The sequence below is a fragment of the Microtus pennsylvanicus genome, chromosome 5, assembly GCF_037038515.1.
Source record: "Microtus pennsylvanicus isolate mMicPen1 chromosome 5, mMicPen1.hap1, whole genome shotgun sequence".
Classification (NCBI taxonomy): domain Eukaryota; kingdom Metazoa; phylum Chordata; class Mammalia; order Rodentia; family Cricetidae; genus Microtus; species Microtus pennsylvanicus.
Genome location: NC_134583.1, coordinates 15,661,185 through 15,680,468, shown reverse-complemented (window position 1 = coordinate 15,680,468; position 19,284 = coordinate 15,661,185). Strand labels below are relative to the sequence as shown.

At 41.2% G+C, this 19,284-nt stretch overlaps 1 protein-coding gene across 1 annotated transcript in view; it reads right to left on the bottom strand.

Annotated features, from left to right (window-relative positions):
• Fhl5 (four and a half LIM domains 5) overlaps nt 1–16,878 on the bottom strand; it is a 43,157-nt gene extending 26,279 nt beyond the window's left edge. Inside the window, exon 1 of the mRNA XM_075971296.1 lies at nt 16,671–16,878. The gene's annotated coding sequence lies outside the window, so the exon portion shown is untranslated. The remainder of the gene's footprint in view (nt 1–16,670) is intronic.
• Between the last annotated feature and the right edge of the window lie 2,406 nt (nt 16,879–19,284).

Here is a 19,284-nt window from a genome sequence, read left to right as displayed (position 1 = left end):
AACTTCAACAATACAGACGTCTCATGGACATGTCAATAAGAACATGCTCTTAAGACAGAAAGATTACATTCATGGAATCCATGTTAAGTTACAGGTAAGAACTTCTGTTTGACAGGAAGTCAAATTAGTGAAAATAAACTACAGAATCAAAGAAGGTCTTGCAAGCTGCTTATCCATTGAGAGTCCACATCTGGATGTGCATAGAAAGGAGTCATATAAATTCATAATGGAGAAGAGGTGGGCAGCTGAAGACAGACCCAAGAAAACGTATTAAAGGAGAGACATAAGTGCTACTTGGAAACATTCTCAGTTTAATTCACAGCTACTGAAAGAGTTTGGCAAGCTCTACTATACCAATAGATAAATAATTATATATGTATTCTCAGTGCAATATACTATCCATATATCAAAACACAGACTGAGTGTCCATGAAGGACAAAAGGACAAATAAATAAATATATGTTTCTATGCCATCTTACCCTATGGGAGTAAAATCAGACAAGGCCAGATATCCTCCCCAACCAAACTTTACATTCTGTAAAACAGGCAAGTAGCAAAGATTCCATAAATGATGTATCACTCACATAAGTTTCAAATAGCTAAACACAGTCATCAGGAAACACACACACACACGCATGCATGAATACACGCACACACACATGCATGTACACACAAGAACCAATGCATGCATGCACACACAATTTGATAAAACAATTTTTAAGAGTATGGTGGCGATAAGTATATAGCATCAGAGTTCAGATTAAATTTAATGTTTAATATTGAAAGAGGATAGAGAAGTTAGAGAAAATACTTTGAATAAACTATGACTTCTACTTTATAAAGCTTATTTGTTATTTTTTTATGTTATACACATATTATATTCCTTTCTGTACATGTAATCATTATTTTTCTTTAAAGCAGCAGATGATTGTTGTAAAACCTGCGGGCTGTGTTCCTGCCGCCCCAGCTCCTGGTCACCTGGCTAGCTTTAAACCCGAAATAACAACACACAAACTGTATTCTTTTAAACACTGATTGGCCCATTATATCTAGTTATATCTCTGCTAACTCTCGCACCTGGACTAGCCCATTTCTAATAATGTGTGTAGCACCCCAAGGTGCGCTTACCAGGAAGATTCTAGCCTACATCCATCCTGGGTCGGAGCTTCATCGCGTGTGCCCGGGAGAGGGGAGCATGGCCTCTGCTCCAGAGAGCAGAGCTGTTGAGTCTGAGCTCACTTCCTCTTCCTCCCAGCATTCTGTTCTGTTTACTCCACCCACCTATGTTTTAACCTATGAGGGCCAAGCAGTTTCTTTATTACTTAACCAATGAAATCAACAGATTGATATATGACACTCCCACATCAGATGATGAATAAGGAGGAATAGAAATACTAAGCTTTCTGTCTACTCTTTATATCAACAGTGGCAATAATCTAGATGAATGGAGCGTTACTTGGGAACGGCTTTGTATGCTCTTGGCTCTCAGGTGGTATCGTGAGAACAGAGAAGATGGGGAGAAGTTCATTGACGACCACAGGAATCAACTACTGAAAGAATAGTTGTAGATGCCAAGACAGGAAGAGAGACAAGATGCTCTCTCCTCCTGTCTCCGTGTTCCTTCTCCTCTGCTCTTTTTACCATACCTCCTCTCTCTTCTCTGTAGAAGAAGCCCCCCCCCCCAATCTCTTAATACTGAGGTACACCAGAACTGTGCAAAGAACTTAATTCTAATATGTAAAATGTTAGCTAATGCAGTGTCCTACAAACCAAGGACTATTATGTGTATACATGTGTGCTCCTACTTTTTAAAATCAGAGATACAAGATTCTAAAGCAGGAGAGCTTTTACCTTTGTGGTGGAGCTGAAATCAATTTGAACCTTTGGATTCCACCAATAGCGCTGTGTTTTTAAGGAATAGTATTCCATTTGTTCTCACTTGACAGCATTGAATTATCATATATCCTTTAATAGAAACTCAATTAGAAGTCAACCCCATTGATTTGATTATAGATTCACATTTACCATGTGGGAGGTAAGGAGGGAGTAATGCTGTTTAAAAATAATCATAGCGATTGCATGCCTTATATAGATAATACACAGCAAACGGTATTTAGGAAGACTTCCTACTCTAATGTATGGTCCGTACATTGCTCATAACTTACTTGTGTATAGATGCAAACATGTGCACTTCTTAGATTCTACTAGGATTTCTGGCTTAATTTTTGTTTCTCTTTCTTTTCTTTCTTTCTTTCTTTTTCTCAGAATGGTTTCTGGGGCTGTGGCTGAACTTTTCTAGTTGCCCACTAAGGTCTTTCATGAATTCGTTTATTTAGGAATACACATGACTCAAAAAAGAACAATATAAACAGTAGTACAATGTTCTTGGAAAACGTTAGTAAAAATTTCTGACATCTAAAGTGTGCTTTGTGTATGAAACTTAAGGAAAAGGACTAGACAAAGACCGTGGATTTAAATTGTCCTTCATTTGATTGACTTGTCTTTTTCTCATTTAGCGTTTTAATTTTGAAAACCTGCTGGGAGGGCAGGCAGGTGTTAATGAGCAGCCAAGAGCCCGCTGAGGCCGCACTGATCAGAGGGCAGTGTGCACTACTCTCTGCAAAGCGCAGGAACCATCTACACTGCATCATTAAAAACACACTGTGATGGCTGAGGCAGATGTTTTAGGTGCTCTCATATCCTTGCCTCCTTTCAGACTGTACTCTCCCAAATAAAGCTAAACAGTTTGCACATGTGCTTGCTCTCTGCTGGAAAGGGCAGTCAACCCCGAGAGCTCAAGGTGATCCACAATGCCCAAAGAAGGTGGCTCAGACTCAGGATCTTCTTTCCTGCATTATATTTTATTTCCAAAGATTTTCCTTATTATAAAGTCTAAACTCACTCAGCATAGAACTTCTTGACTACAGTATGCCAATTTCTTATTATCTCTCACCCTTTCTAGCTACCTCCCATGATTCCATCCTCTCCAGATACACTATGTCCTCAAGACTTTGAACTTCTGTACATGACTCTCTGGGATGTAATTCCCTCCTTGTGTCTCTGATAAGAAAGTAAAATAAAACAACATACATATAACAGTACTTGATTTGTCCAACCTGATGATTCTCTGCCCCGATCGTGGTCCAGTTAAAACCCCACTCTGTGTGAAGTGTTTTATTCTGTCAGGACAGAAATGTCTCCTGTGTTCATAATTACACTTCTATTCACCACACATTTCTTTTTGCCAGTGTGTCTCCCTGGGATAAGCATTTCTCTTCATCTGTGCATGTCAGAAGGCATTGTAGGTCTCAACAGATATATTGCAGCTGACTAAATGAATGGGAAAGCTGGAGTCTAGGACAAGTAGTGAGAAAGGCACAAGTGTAAACAGGATTCTATTTGATGGTGTATGGATTCATATATGTGGTAAGTGTGGCAGGTAAGGCACAGGCTCAGCAACAAAGACTAGAGAGTAGAAGGCCAAGCCCTCAAGGTCCGATAGGGCAGGGATGGTTCTACTGCTGCCCCTACAAGGGTGGCTAAGAAGACTTTTCAAGTGTCCTGTGAACAATGACTGATAAAGTTATTTTATTAAAACAGCAGAAGCACATTATTACATTTAAAAGACTTTTTTTCCTCTCAACTTAGGGACATAGATGAGCACCAGTGAGAATGTTTCTGCATAGTTACATTGTAGTTCTCTGTCATGTGGCCTGCACAACTGACCTTGAAGACCCCGTGAGGAGGCCCGAATTGCAAGGTTTTGCTACCAGGTCTAATAGAGTTAGTACAAGTGTTGTCAATGTTGATGAGGTGCTTCATTTGGCAATATTTAGGAGAGTAAAATGCAATTAATGAGAAAAGTAAACCTTTCAACTTTATAATTCATCCACACTAGGGCAGAGAAACAAAGGTACTCTTAAGCAGAACAATTCACATCTATGTGCTTTATTTAGGTCTGTGCAGGGGCCTCAGCAGTGAAAGGCCATGCAAAGTTTATGAGCTCAGTCTGATGCCTGGACCCACACAAAGGCAGGAGAACAGAAAGCCCTCCACAAGCTTGTCCTCTGACATCTCCATGTACTTTTGGCTTGTCAGCACCCACACATATTATACATCTGTGTACACACACATCACACACACACACACACACACACATACAAACACACACACACACACACTAAAAGCCCATGAAAGAGTTAGAAAAACTAGTAAGTTCTCCTTTTAGGTTTTTCTTTCATGTTTTTCTCTGGTTCTGAGAATGGGCAAACCTATCTGCAGTTCTTTATTTGATTTTTTCCCCGTGTAACCAAGACATAAGAAGAAAGCCGGCTTGCAAATCACTCACTGTAGTGCAAACTTTTAATGTGCTGTTATAGAAGTCATTTGGTCTTTCTGGCTCCCATTCTTTTAACTACAAAATGAGACTCCTACTGGCTGCCTATGATCATACCCGAAGTACATGTAAAAACAGAAAACATAAGTCAGAGGAAGGTTGCTTCGCTTGATGGAGACCCTATATGTAGAACTGCTTCACATTTTGAAGGAGTAGCTATTTTTTTCTCCCCTCAAAATGCTACTGCAAAAGTAAAAGCAACTCAACAATCTTAAAATAACCAAAGCCATAACTTTGGGGCATCAATCAAACATAATCTAAAACGAGCAACAGAGAATTGTGGTGGAATGTTTGATATTAGTCTCTAGGGAACCCTTGCAAGCCCAGATTGTTGGAAACTTGATGTTTTGTGTTGAGAGTTCAAACATGAATTCTCCTGAGAGCCAGTGAAGTACTCTCCCATGAAACAGAGCAGCTGACTAGACCGTTCCATCTGCTAATTTATTCTGTGGAGATGAACAAAGAGTGAAAAGGCACTTTGTATGGTTTCATGGAGAAATTACTTTTAGAATGGTGCTGTGATGGTAGCCAGGAACTGAAACAGTTGAAATAATAGCATTCTCACCAAGGCAAGTGCAAAACATTTTTTAGGTATTTCACTCTTCAGGAACAAAAGACCGAAACAATTCATATGTTTCAAACTACCCTTGATTTATACACTGGTGTATAAACAACTCTCAAGATCAAAAGAATCTTGTCCTTAAAGTAACTTCATCTACATGTCCAAACCATTTCCCAACTTTTTAAAAAATACATCATTGCAAAAGGAACAATGGACAATTCGAAAGGTGCAATGTGAACCTGTCCTTCCATTCCATATATTCTTGCCTGATCATTCCTGGAAAAGATGTTTTAGAAAAGCAAAACCAGTTCCTGGATTGTCTTAGTCTCTTTAAGGCCTTTTGGGGAACCTTAGCATCAGGCCTCATTAAAGACAAGAAGCAATTTAAAAAGCTGATTTATCTAATAGTATCACACAGGCTCAGTGTCTATCAGGGTCAATGCAATGCTGTTTCCTAGTGATGGAGTCTATCAGGACAAATCTAATACACACTAGCAAGGGTCCTCCATCTCTGTATGCTCCTTGGATAGTCAGCAAGCAATCTGTAAAATTTAAGAAAGCTGTTAATTGTGTCAGGGCTTTGATTTTTACTTTGTTTTTGGTCATCCTTTCTAGTTGGAAATTGCTTCATCGTATTCCTAATTACTGCTGGCTGGTGGCTGAATAGAGCCGTGCTGGACAGTCATCAATCTGCCCTCCCAACACTGTTCTTAATGGTTTCCCTTAATGGTATCCCAATGACAAATGCAAGCTTGTCAGTGAGAAGTGTCATCTGACACTGTAGAAATTAAGACTACCAGGGCTATGTATGCATCATGCATTAATCATTGGGATAACCCTCACCAAGACAGACATTTATTTGAATGCGTGGGTCAGAAGAAGTTGCCATGGTCTGTGAAAACAGAATCAGAAAGAGAAGCGATGGCCTTTCCATGAACTCTCTATGATCTCAGTTTTCAGCCATGAAGAGGGGAGGAGAGGAGCACTAGGAAATCAAGGGGTCACTCCATTTCCCTGATGTTGAAATACCTTCACTCACTAGTGAGTGATGAGCAAAGTCAACCCTCCTTCATTAAGTCACCATTAACAGGCGACAAATGTATTCATCTTAGCCATTGCTCCAAAGCAGACACTGTAAATTATTTCTATTCCAGGAAGTCAGGGTGTTGGTCAGGGTTCCAATCACTATGCTGTTGGTTGATCCTAACACTATATAATCTTTAGAAAGGTAAAAGAAACTCAAAACATAGAACATTAAACAAAAATTATCTTCTGTGGTTTTCTTTAAAATAAATATGGCTCTAAATATAAGAAATGGTTTCTACTTTTATAATATATGGAGAGTATTAGAAGCTGTTCAGTCAAATGAAGAATGTATTTAGTCTGCTGTAATCTTCAATGATAGTTTGTATATTATTTACTTAATATTGTCCACAATTTTTTTTTCCTTTTTTATTTTATTGGTTTTTCAAAACAGGGTTTCTGTGTGTTAACAGCTCTGGCTATCCTGGAACTTGCTTTGTAGACCAGGCTGGCCTCAAACTCACAGAGATCTGCCTGCCTCTGCCTCCTGAGTTCTGGGATTACAGGCGTGTGCCACCACCACCTGGCTCACAAAACAGTTTTTTAAAATCTGTAATTAACGTAAATGACCACTCCGAGTTGAGAAAAAAAAAAAGAGCGAGGAAGAACTTTCCGTCATTCAACAAAAAGCAATAAATAAGCTCTTAGAGTCAATCACATATTCTTCTCTGAGCTCGTAGCAGACGAGACCAATACCATTTCCTTTTACATCTCCTGGCATTGGTGTGTACAGTAGATCCTCCTGACTTGAGGTCTTACCGTTAAACACAAGGATCAAAGAAGAAATCATTTCTGGTCCTTCTAAGGAAAGCCTTTAACATTTTCAGTTAAAAGGTTTATGAGAACAAACTCAGAAATTGTGATCAGAGATCTTTTTAAAGTTATTTACGATTCTCTCATTTATTTATTTATATTTTTTTAAAAAAGAAAACAAACTATCTTTTTTCATCATACATACCAATCCAAATTCCCACTCCCTCCCCTCCTCCCATCCCCTTCACTTCCTCCCCCCAACCTCATCCACTCCACAAAGAGGGTAAGGCACATTGCTTTGAGGAAGGTCCAAGGCCCTCCCTGCTATATCTAGGCTGAGCAAGGTATCCATCTAAAGAGAATAAGTTCCAAAAATCCAGTACAAGCAGTAGGGATAAATCCTGGTGTCACTGCCAGTGACCCCTCAGTCTGCCCCAGCCATACAATTGTCACCCAAATTCAGAGAAACTAGTTTGGACCTATGCTGTCTCCTCCCTGTCTGACTGGAGTTGGTGAGCTCCCATTAGCGCAAGCAAGCTGTTTTCAGTGGGCGTCCCCATCATGATCTTGACCTCTTTGCTCATATTCTCACTCCTCCCACTCTTCAGCTTAACTTTGTGAGCTCAGTCCAGTGCTCTGATGCAGGTCTCTGCCTCTGTTTCCATCAGTTGCTGGATAAAGGTTCTATGGTGACATTTAACATGGTCATCAATCTGACTACAGACAAGGCCAATTCGGGAACTCTCTCCTATATTGCTTAGGGTCTTATCTGGGGTCATCTTTGTGAATTCCCGGGAATTCACTAATCCCACATTAGACAGAGGACTGATCCCCAAAATATATATTTATGATTCTCTTAGTAATGTTAAATTTATGCCTTGCATTGCACATTTTTCAGTCCAGACTGCATGCCTCATAACCAAAGCTTAAACTCAGGATACATGCAAGTCACGTCTACAACATTTGATATTACTCAAATGCCAACCAATATTTTACTTAAAAACACAACCGTTATTGAAACCACAAGGGGCAGTGATGTCAAAGCAGGGAGGCACCGGGTTTTCTTTTTGCAGTAGATTGTATCTGTGCAGGAATTTCCTGTCTCAAAATTCTCACTTAAATCTCAACACATATCTCTCACAGTCCCTTGGTCTTGAACAAGAAATGTCGAAACTCAGTTCACTTTAATGTCACCATATTATACACAGGAATTAAGCTACGAAGACAGCATTTATCCTGCCTTCAGACTTCTTCCCAGTGACATCCGGGAAATCTGAATGCACCTCTAAATCAAGTTTTGCAAATAGTTAATAGGACAGCTTCATATTGTGACTCCAAACTATATAAACAAACCTTGTTTTACATTACAAATTCTCCATGTCTGGCCAAGCGGTGGTGGCATGCCTTTAATCCCAGCACTCGGGAGGCAGAGGCAAGTGGATCTCTGTGAGTTCAAGGCCAGCCCAGTCTACAAGAGTTAGTTCCAGGACAGGCTCCAAAAGCTACAGAGAAACGCTGTCTCGAAAAACAAAAAACAAACAAACAAATCTCCATGTCTGACCTATTGAGGTCCAAGCTTAGTTAACTGATACTCTAAGAATGGAAGGGGATTTCTTTAAGATCAGCTCAAATTAGATGTTAAAGTCTATCTTATATTTGTTACTGTTTTGGTCACTTTATTTGTGTGATATCATTTCCTTAGGAAAGAATTTCCACTCTGTAACAAATTAGTTATATAGTCAATCAATAGTCTATGTAATATCATTTCAAAAACAAAACAAAATGAAATGCCAAACTCACTGCAAAGATGAGAAGAGAGTCAGCAACAAGGGGAATGCTCAGAGACTTGATGGGAGACTCCTTGGTTAGCTTACAAGACTGAGTCACAGCCTCATATAGCTCCTTTTATGTCCCCACTCCCTAAGAGCATGCCTGTGATCTCACTTTCACAGGCCCACTAAGTCTGGAGCTGAGATGGCTTTGAAGTTCTTGGTTTGCTCGGTTCTGTTTCTCTTATCTAGCAAGAGGAGAAATTGGGTTCAGAGGAACATGCTGATATTTGTGTGTGTGTGTGTGTGTGTGTTTTAATGCTGACAGAGTGATTATCAGTAATATTTCAGTATAGTTCAGGTTCCTGGCACTTAATAGACATAATTTATTTTGTGTTTTTTTCACACGGCACACAGCTATTTTTTTAAAAAAAAATGTTGGCTTTCATTACAGATGTGCTTTCTGAGAAAATGAAAACATTTTCTGAAAAAATGAAAAAGCTGCTATCTATCTGCCTCCCTCTCTGGGTTTTAGTTACTGCCAGGTAACAGCACCCTGCCCATAAATGCAGAGTTTGTTCTGCACCTGAAGCCAACCTGCTGGCATCTGTACCGAGTGAAGCATTGTCTTCCAAAGGAAACAAACAAGCCTCATAAAATCTTCAGTGCCAGTCAATATTTGTTTTTGCGTATTGTGGGAATTACTGGATTACTATCACTATTGGAAATGAGACACAAAAAAATTGGGCTTGCGCTAATTTCTGGCTCATCACGTAAAATAATATGGGTGTGACATGTGTCCATGATATAGGCAATCTACTTCCTACCAGAACATGATTACACATATCACAACTCTAGCCTGCATGGTGGTGATTACACTCATTGAGAGTTGCAAATTATCTATTCTATTGATCATTTCAATTTGTTGGTTATAATGATAGTTAGGTGGAGAGCAATATTTAAAATGCAGCTTTAAGTTTTATCTGTTCAAACTCTCAAAGATTTAGACAAAGTTGGTATTCAGCATTGGTCATGGTGTTTCTCATAGCAGTAGAAACCAAACCAGGACAGAGACACATCTTTCTCGTTCTTTTAGACCAGACTCTGGCTGTATGTGCCCATGGCTCCCAGTATGTTACCACCTACAGCTCTCATCATCTCTAGTTAATAGACTTTCCTGTTCTGCAGAAAATGCAGAGTAAAACCTATTTTCAGACAGGTTCCTGGTGATTGTTGTATTATCATCCTGCAACCAGCCTGAGTAATATCTGCGGATAAAAGGGAGGGTAAGAAAAAAGGAATGCAGCTCTTTGAAAATGCTTTGAGGTATGTACAGGGTGGTCAGGGAAGTCACGGCAAGTTTTAGACAGGCAAAATTCAGAATTATGTCTTAAAAGCTGAAGAGCAGAAAGGCCCAGGAAAAGCGAGAGTTTCTGCAGCTGGGGCAGCTGCAGTCCAGACTGTGGAATAGAAGGGTGTGTGGGGGGGATCACAATGGAGCAGAGCTGCAGGAAGTGCTTAGGGCAGCGTCCTTGTCCATGCCTAGATAACAGATGACCACAGATAAAGCTGTTGCTACTGTTTGAGCCTTAAAAGCTCATCTTCACGGGGCCACAGCTATAGTCTAAGCCGTAATTTTCTTCCTGTCCAGTTTTAGACAGTATTGAGAAAGCAGATCCATAATAGGTCAACTAAAATTTTTATCTTGCTCATCATTTCAACACTTTTCATGTTTGACTAATATTGAAGACAGACGCAGGCTGCATTATTCACATAGAGATCCTATGAGAAAGCTTTATCCCTCTCCTTCTGTTACATGAGTTCGTTTCACTTGGAAGCACCGAGGATAGAATGTTCCACCCTTAGTTTACTTGTTCTATCCCTCATCATCACTTCATCTATAAATCACTGGGAAGGGGTGCTCCCACTTGGAGCACTGCTCATTTACTCTGCTGGAGAGTCGGCTGCCTTTCCTGGAAGGAATCCTCAGCACCTCCCAGGTTATAAAGTTGCTCCACCTGCCCCAAGCTCCTCTCAGGTTATGAAAGTGCTCCACCCGCCCTGAGCTCCTGCCAGGTTATAAAGGTGCTCCACCCGCCCTGAGCTCCTTTCAGGTTATGAAGGTGCTCCACCCGCCCTCAGCACCGCCCAGGTTATGAAGGTGCTCCACCAGCCCTGAGCTCCTTTCAGGTTATGAAGGTGCTCCACCCGCCCTCAGCACCGCCCAGGTTATGAAGGTGCTCCACCCGCCCTCAGCACCTCCCAGGTTATGAAGGTGCTCCACCCGCCCTGAGCTCCTTTCAGGTTATGAAGGTGCTCCACCCGCCCTGAGCTCCTTTCAGGTTATGAAGGTGCTCCACCCGCCCTCAGCACCGCCCAGGTTATGAAGGTGCTCCACCCGCCCTCAGCACCTCCCAGGTTATGAAGGTGCTCCACCCGCCCTCAACTCCTCCCACGTTATGAAGGTGCTCCACCCGCCCTCAGCTCCTCCCACGTTATGAAGGTGCTCCACCCGCCCTCAGCACCTTCCACGTTATGAAGGTTCTCCACCCGCCCTCAGCTCCTCTCAGGTTATGAAGGTGCTCCACCCGCCCTCAGCTCCTCCCACCTTATGAAGGTGCTCCACCTGCCCTCAGCTCCTCCCACCTTATGAAGGTGCTCCACCCGCCCTCAGCTCCTCTCAGGTTATGAAGCTGTTCTGCTGGTGTCTGCCCACTGGTAAAAGTGCAGGTCAGGCAGGGGGAGATCCTCCTCTCACACAAGTTGTGCTCTGTTAAGATAGCTTTAACAATAATAATTTTGGCAATCCACTCATTCACATATTATAGTTGTGTCTAACCTTGATTGTTTTATAAGCCCTAAAAGACAAGCACATGATTAAGTCAAGATTTAAGCCTGCATTTACAATGTAAAAGAGGTAATTTCCCGGTTACCTGACTTTGTACATGTTTGAGAAAGGGGAAGAATGAAGAATATAGAATTATTATATTTATGCTTTTTTAACCTAAATACTAAGTGAGGGGGCATGATCTAGTCTCTTTTTTTATACTTGGCATTGTAATGGGTAACCCAAACGCACCAAAAAAAATTTCACTTTTCCTAAAGAAGAATTAAAATTTTTTGGTGGGGGAGCAGGGTCTCACTATGCAGCCCTGGCTGGCCTGGGACTCAACATGCAGACCAGAATCTCCAGACCAGAGATCCACCTGCCTCTGCCTGTGGTGTGCTGAGATTAAGAATGTCAACCACTAGGCAATCATGAGCTACCAGGCAATCAAAAAGAACAAATTAAACATTGCATATTCCAATGGCCAATCTTGGGGAAAATCAATTTATGTTTTAAATATTTTGGAGTTTAACTTAATTTTTCTTTAGGCATATGTATTAGAGATTTGGAATCTGAGGTATTCAGTTTTTCGTTTATAAAGGAATTCAAACCTACTAATCAATGTCTTACAAATGTTTATGTCAAATGAATACCATCATGATTGAGTGTGAACATGCATTTTAATAGGCATGCACAGTAGACAGAGTACATTTCTGCATAGTGTTCAAAACGGTTTATAGTCAATTTTATTTTAAGTTATTTTAGCATCTGATGAAAATTACTTGTCATTTCTTATGGGAAAAGTGCGTACATATGTTCAGACAAGTTTTCCCAGCTCAGGCAAGTGGGTCTGCATTTCCAGTCAAATGTCATCACCACCTCTTGTACGTCCTGAGACCTTTGCATAGCGTCTATGTTTTAAATGACAAAAATCATAGCAAAAGAACTTTTTTGGCACATATAAAGTTTGAATTCAGTTTCCTAAATCCAGCACCCAAATTCAGCCTCACCTATATCCTATATTTTTATATTCTTTAGTTACAGTGGGAGGCAGCCACGCCCATGCCTTAGCACACTGTACAGTTGTCGTGGATTGTGCCCTTACACAAGCCTTTGCACACTGTGGAAATAGCCATTCCCATATGTCTAATTACAGTGGAGTGAGGCCACGCTCATGCACAGCACACTGCCTAGCTGCAGTGGAGTGAGGCCACGCTCATGCACAGCACACTGCCTAGCTGCAGTGGAGTGAGGCCACGCTCATGCACAGCACACTGCCTAGCTGCAGTGGAGTGAAGCCACACTCGGCACAGCACACTGCCTAGCTGCAGTGGAGTGAAGCCACACTCGGGCACAGCACACTGCCTAGCTGCAGTGGAGTGAAGCCACACTCGGGCACAGCACACTGCCTAGCTGCAGTGGAGTGAAGCCACACTCCGGCACAGCACACTGCCTAGCTGCAGTGGAGTGAAGCCACACTCGGGCACAGCACACTGCCTAGCTGCAGTGGAGTGAAGCCACACTCCGGCACAGCACACTGCCTAGCTGCAGTGGAGTGAAGCCACACTCCGGCACAGCACACTGCCTAGCTGCAGTGGAGTGAAGCCACACTCGGCACAGCACACTGCCTAGCTGCAGTGGAGTGAAGCCACACTCGGGCACAGCACACTGCCTAGCTGCAGTGGAGTGAAGCCACACTCGGGCACAGCACACTGCCTAGCTGCAGTGGAGTGAAGCCACACTCGGGCACAGCACACTGCCTAGCTGCAGTGGAGTGAAGCCACACTCGGCACAGCACACTGCCTAGCTGCAGTGGAGTGAAGCCACACTCGGGCACAGCACACTGCCTAGCTGCAGTGGAGTGAAGCCACACTCCGGCACAGCACACTGCCTAGCTGCAGTGGAGTGAAGCCACACTCGGGCACAGCACACTGCCTAGCTGCAGTGGAGTGAAGCCACACTCGGGCACAGCACACTGCCTAGCTGCAGTGGAGTGCAGTTTTGCCCATACACTAGCACTCTTGCCTTGGCCACCTGGCACCTGTAACACTGGGATCAGTAGTTTTAAGGCCCCCAAATGTTTATTGGTGGGTCTTAACATAAAATATTTTCTGACCTGTGATTAACATTTTCTAAGTATATTTTGTGATTTTAATTGTAGCCTGCTGGACTGTTGCTAAAATAAGCTTAAGTCTGACTAGGATTTAAAAGGGTTTTCTACTTTTAAAATAATATTAGACATCATTGACCTGGTGATTGTAATGGTATTTAACAGAATGGTAAAATGTGTATATTGCTTTAAGTAAAAATTAAATAGAATAAATTAAATATTAACTATATGGATATTTTTAAAAAGTTCAAAAAGGAAGAAAACATGACCAGATGTTAAGCCTCTTGACTGAGGTCGCAGAGTTTTTAAAATTTTAATCTGTAGTACTTTGGAAATCATCTATTGTAAACTATCGTTTTTACAATGAGAGAAATATTGGATAAAATTAGAGTACAGCTGTTCAATTTAGAAAAGCTATTGGTCAAAGGTTAGAAGTTCCTGACATAGTATAATTATAAAACTGTTCCTGGAACAAACAAGTAGATATGATTGTGGACTAGAACTCACTCCTAAAACAGAGTCTTAATGTAGGCTGCTTGGCAGCTTAACGTCAGCTGCCTTCACATTCCCCCAATGACAGCTCCATCCACACAGCTGCTAAGGAAATGAGGCTTCAGGTGAAGAGAGCTGCACCCAGTAGAGGCATTGGTAGTTCTGCCCTGGCAGGCACTTCATCCCAGTTTATGCTAGGAACCCCTTTCCTCATAGGAGCCTGAACTTATTGCACGCCATAGTCATAGGATGGTTAATATTTTTAAGAGTGCTAACACTTCTAACGAAAAGTATCAAATGATTATTTTTCTTGTTACAGAACCAGAACCAGGAATTTATGCCAGCCTATCAGCTCTTCATTCATCTATCATTAATTCATTTACTCATCTAGATTGTCAGTTTAACACTATAGAAAAAAATGGTTAAGGTGTTCAATTTTCTTCCTTCTTTCCTTCCTTCGTTTCTTCTTCTTCTTCTTCTTCTTCTTCTTCTTCTTCTTCTTCTTCTTCTTCTTCTTCTTCTTCTTCTTCTTCTTCTTCTTCTTTTCTTTTCTTTCTTTCTTTCTTTCTTTCTTTCTTTCTTTCTTTCTTTCTTTCTTTCTTTCTGTCTGTCTGTCTGTCTGTCTGTCTGTCTTTCTTTCTTTCTTATGTCTAGTGCTAATGACAACCAGCTATGCTGCTACACTGTTATTTGAGAACCAAGCCATCCAGTCCAAGAGTTCTCCTCGACTTTCAGTGAGGTCTGTAGACTGTTAGCATCACTAGAACCTGGAAGACAAAACTGTCATGGAGGTTGGGCTCATGAGGCCTCAACAGGAGGTGGGCAGAGGAGGGGAGCTATTCCTTCTGCTAGTGGTGAGTTAGTTAAAGAGTTAATGTCAACCAAGTGAAAGAAGATGGGGATGAGAGGAAGAGGAAATGATTCCATCTTGAGTCCAGCCTGAATCATGGTGTCTCTGATGGTAGCAGAATGTCCTGATGAAGTACAATTTGAAGCAGAAGGAAGAAACTACTTGGCCGGTGTGCAGTTTGGAAACAGACAACCAAAGAGAGATGTGTAGCCAGGGCCAACGAGGCGGTGGCGGTGGTGGGAAATAACATGCTACTAGGCCATTGTGGAAAGGATCCTGGTGTTGTCCCTGTCAGAATCTCCAGCTGCGCTGCCCTGGGTACCCCTGCCACTAGATTCAGTGCACTGTTATTCGCAGAAGGGTCTGTTGCTCATGTGAATACACTGTGGTCTTAGAGGCAGGTACACTTTCAGGTTGATCATTTTGAGAGGAGTTGAGGTATTTTTGCAGAAATGCTCTTATCCAGCCCTCATCCTTCTCTTCAAAGGCCCTTCTGTGGCATCAGTGCTTACCCAAGCAGCAGACATTATTTGCACGAGTAATGAAATGCAAACTTAACTGACAGCTAACTCAAACTTTTATAAGGTGAAGTTTTTCATTTTCAGTTCTAAATAGACGTGGTTCCTATAATGGAAATCATCAAAAAAAAATCTAAGCTTCCATAAAATGTTCTATCAAAACACTTATTTTCAGTATAATAAGTAGGTAAGTATAATAAGTGGAAAATATTTTAGCCTTGCCTAATTCAAATTGATAAGTCTTTACTTAAAATTCTGCCGCGGGCAAGCACGTTATGAAGGAGAGAATGCTTGCCAGGGTGACATTGCTTTAGACAGAAAGCTGGCGCTCAGCTAAGGTCAACATGGGAATCTGCAGAATGGAAAACAGACATCTGACTTTACCTTCGTCATTATGCAACTTGGCTTGTGACTCCAGGCATATATCTTGACACACATGCTTACAAATATTTTGGGGGGTTTACATGTATTTGTGCTAAATTTGCTCGCATTTAACATGACAATGTTGCAAATCTGAAATACTGGCCTAAGTGGCTCACTCAAATATATTCTTTCACTGTGGGTTCAAGAACTGCACATTTTCTTAGTGTTTGGAGATCCCACAGTTCTGGGCTCCAAACAGCTAGCATGCCGAATCTGGCTTCTAATGGGTGACAGGTACTGAAGGGAGTATGACTAAAAGAGGGAGACAGCTGAGTCCTTTATGCCTAAATAATAAATTCTCAACTGCAAAAAGGAGCACTTTGGATGAGTATATCATTTATTTGTTGGGGGTAGGGTGGGGAGATAGAGGCATTTTACTTCACACTTCTGGAAACAGGTTAGGAATTGCTCTATGCCTGCTTCTAGAGAGTAGTAAGATTTTTCTAGAAAATAAGAGGCTTCCAATTAACCCCTTCACTTAAAGGCTAAGACTTTAAGATGTGTTCTGTACAAATAATTCAGTCATGAAATATCCCCAATGAGAACGCGATTCACTCAAATACATTAAGTAGAATAAAATCTGGACTATCTCCTCTTCCCCTTTGACAAAAATGAAAATGTTTCTGTTTTAAGACAATTACAAACCCAGGAGGCAATTCCAGTTATCAGCCTACATAAGTGTCATCAAAACGAGAAATCTATAAAACTCAGGAAATAAGAAATCAGGTACCAATCGTCTCTAATTGTCAAGGCTTCACGGTATGTACCCACCCTCCAAGCCAAAGTTAATCTTTCCTGGAAAGTTTGAGTACCTCACCCTTAAAACATTTAAGAAGTCAAAATGCCACATAAACAAACATAAAGGATGCATTAGGGAGAAAACTCACTTTTTCTTCAGCTGCTTTTTCTTTGGATCTACACAGTCTGGAAGAATAGGTGACAGATTCGCCTCTTAATCACAGGCATGTCAACTCCAATAGGAACAGAATGGGTCATCAGCATTATCGGATCCTCCCTTCAGCTTTTCAACTTTGGAGGAAAAAATAGGCTCTTTCCTCCCAATCTGTGGCACGAACACAAGGCTCCTCCTCAGACAGAACCACTCCTTGTCAATGTCTACTTAAAACCACAAGGAAAAAAACTTCCCTTCAGAATGTCCTTAAAGGGAAATTTGACTAGTGTTAGAGCTGCAATATTCTGGCTAAGCCCCTGAGTTTAAAATATAGAACATTTATGCAGAGACACACACACTTGAGAATTTCCCCTGACTAGGTTCAATTAAGGTCATAATTACAAAAACTATGTTCTCTGAAAGTAAGTATTTTGTATTTCCTTAACCAATCCATTTTTGGTTTTGTTTTCTGGTGGCTACCAGAATCCTCCTTATGGGTAGGAAACAGCTGAAGGGCGGGCAGATGTTGTCTGTTGTCTGGGAGAGATGAGAGGAACTCTCACCTTTGGGGTTCTTCGTAGAGCAGATGAGATGTTGCCTGTTGCCTCTATCACCTCCTTCTTGGGAAATTTGAGAACTTGAAGTGCTGGACTTGAATAAAATAACTCAGGATCGTTCCCTGCTTTCTGCACTTGCAAAGTGTATGGATTTCTGCCTGTGGCCCCAGGTGCCGGCACCGATTGTTATGTCATTAGTCACACTGTGACTTCACTTAAGTTCAGCCTCATCTGGGCTATGAAAGTAGCCAGAGAAGCCAACTGTATCAGAAGGAAGCTTTTGTTATGAACTAATCTATCACAAGAATTCTCAGTGGGTCACACTGACCTATGCGACAAATGGAATTTGTTCTTAGAATTTCCATTTGAGACCATTCCTTCAGTTTAGAAGGTGAGATAAGAGAAGAAATACTCAAGCCATAACTTGATTTACTTTCGGACCAAACTTACAGTTCTCATTGTTTTCAGCCATAAAGGCATATGTTAATATTCCTGAAGTCAACCCAGCTAAACACAACTAAAGAACCAGGAGTAGGAAATGCGGAGCCCATGATGAACTGTTTTATTCCCTTGGTTTGATGAATGGAGCATTATGATGAAAGATGAACAAATCTCATCAGCAAAAGTATACCTACCTTTTTCTTAGTGGTAGAGTTGAGTACTTGCTAATGAGGCAGTTTCTTTCACCTTCAAGAAAGGAAGCAGTCTTGGTGATGTCACAGCACCTATGTCCCATCAAGTCATGAGGCCACGGTTCTCTAGGTTACACGCATACTTTTCAGGAGAATGGCTTACACTCACGGATTTGACTTCACTGACCCCCCTTATCTTACTGCAATTTGTCTTGCCCTTGAACTACTCCACCAGAAAGGGCAGAAAAGTCTTAGGATCATAGAGGCTGCTGACTCAAATCTCCTAGAGCACTACATGCTTTACAGGAAGTTCCTCTGGCCGGGCCTATTATTGAAACTGAATTCCTTTTCTCAATTAGACTCTTCTGGTTTCCTCCTCCCCTCTCTCCCCTGGAGGTTCAGTGTTAGTTCAGTGTTTCTCTGGGCACTCTACGCTGCTCCTTAAGAGCCACTTTCCACGCTACAACCAGCAAATCTTCAGTGCCATCTGACATGGCTCTCCTAGGTTGTCCCAACATATCCTATGATTTACTGGGATCTTTGTGACTTGTAGCCACCTCAGCTTTGAATGAAGCCTTTTATTTTCTTCCTATATTCTCTCAGGGCATGGCAAAGATGACAGATCCTCATGTCATCTTAAATCTTAGGTTCCCTCACTTATTCTCCACTAGCCTCTATTTTTACAGCTTCTATTGGATTCACTTTGTTAAATGACATATCGTTATCCCTGCATTCCAGACTTAATATAACTACATAAATTGCTTTATCAACCACAATTTCCTCTGCATCAGTGTGGTACCCTCTTATGCTTTCTTTATTATTATAGTGATACTTAATTTAACATGTCTTACTGAATTATAAAAATGCATGTTGCCTAAATTCTGAATATAGAATTTAAAATTACTTTCCAGCATAACCTAAATATTTTTCTGTAGAATTTTGTGTGTATATGTTAACTACATAAGGCAATATTTAGGTATTTGTATAAATGTTTCCATAATAACAAAATGTCCACTTTTTACATTACATATAGCTTCACAGTTACACAATATTCTTAATCAGAAAAAAACAACTAAATAGTGCATAGCTATAGCACAGTATTCCCATTTCTAGGTTCACTGATAGCAAAAGATAAACTAAAGGTAAAAGCATATGTATTAGTCTCTTTTATACTGGTGTAATAAAATATTATGGCCAAGGCAACTTATAGAGGGAAGGGCTTGCAGGTTCAGAGGGACAGAAGTGCATCACTATCACGGCAAGCCTGACAGCAGACGGGTATGGTGACTCAAGCAGTGAGTTGAGACCTAACAATGCCGGAACAGACAGCAAACTTGAAAATTGCATGCAGTTCTTGAAACCTCAAAGCCTGCCCTAATTGGTATATTTCCTCCATTAAGTCCACACATCCCAAACCTAT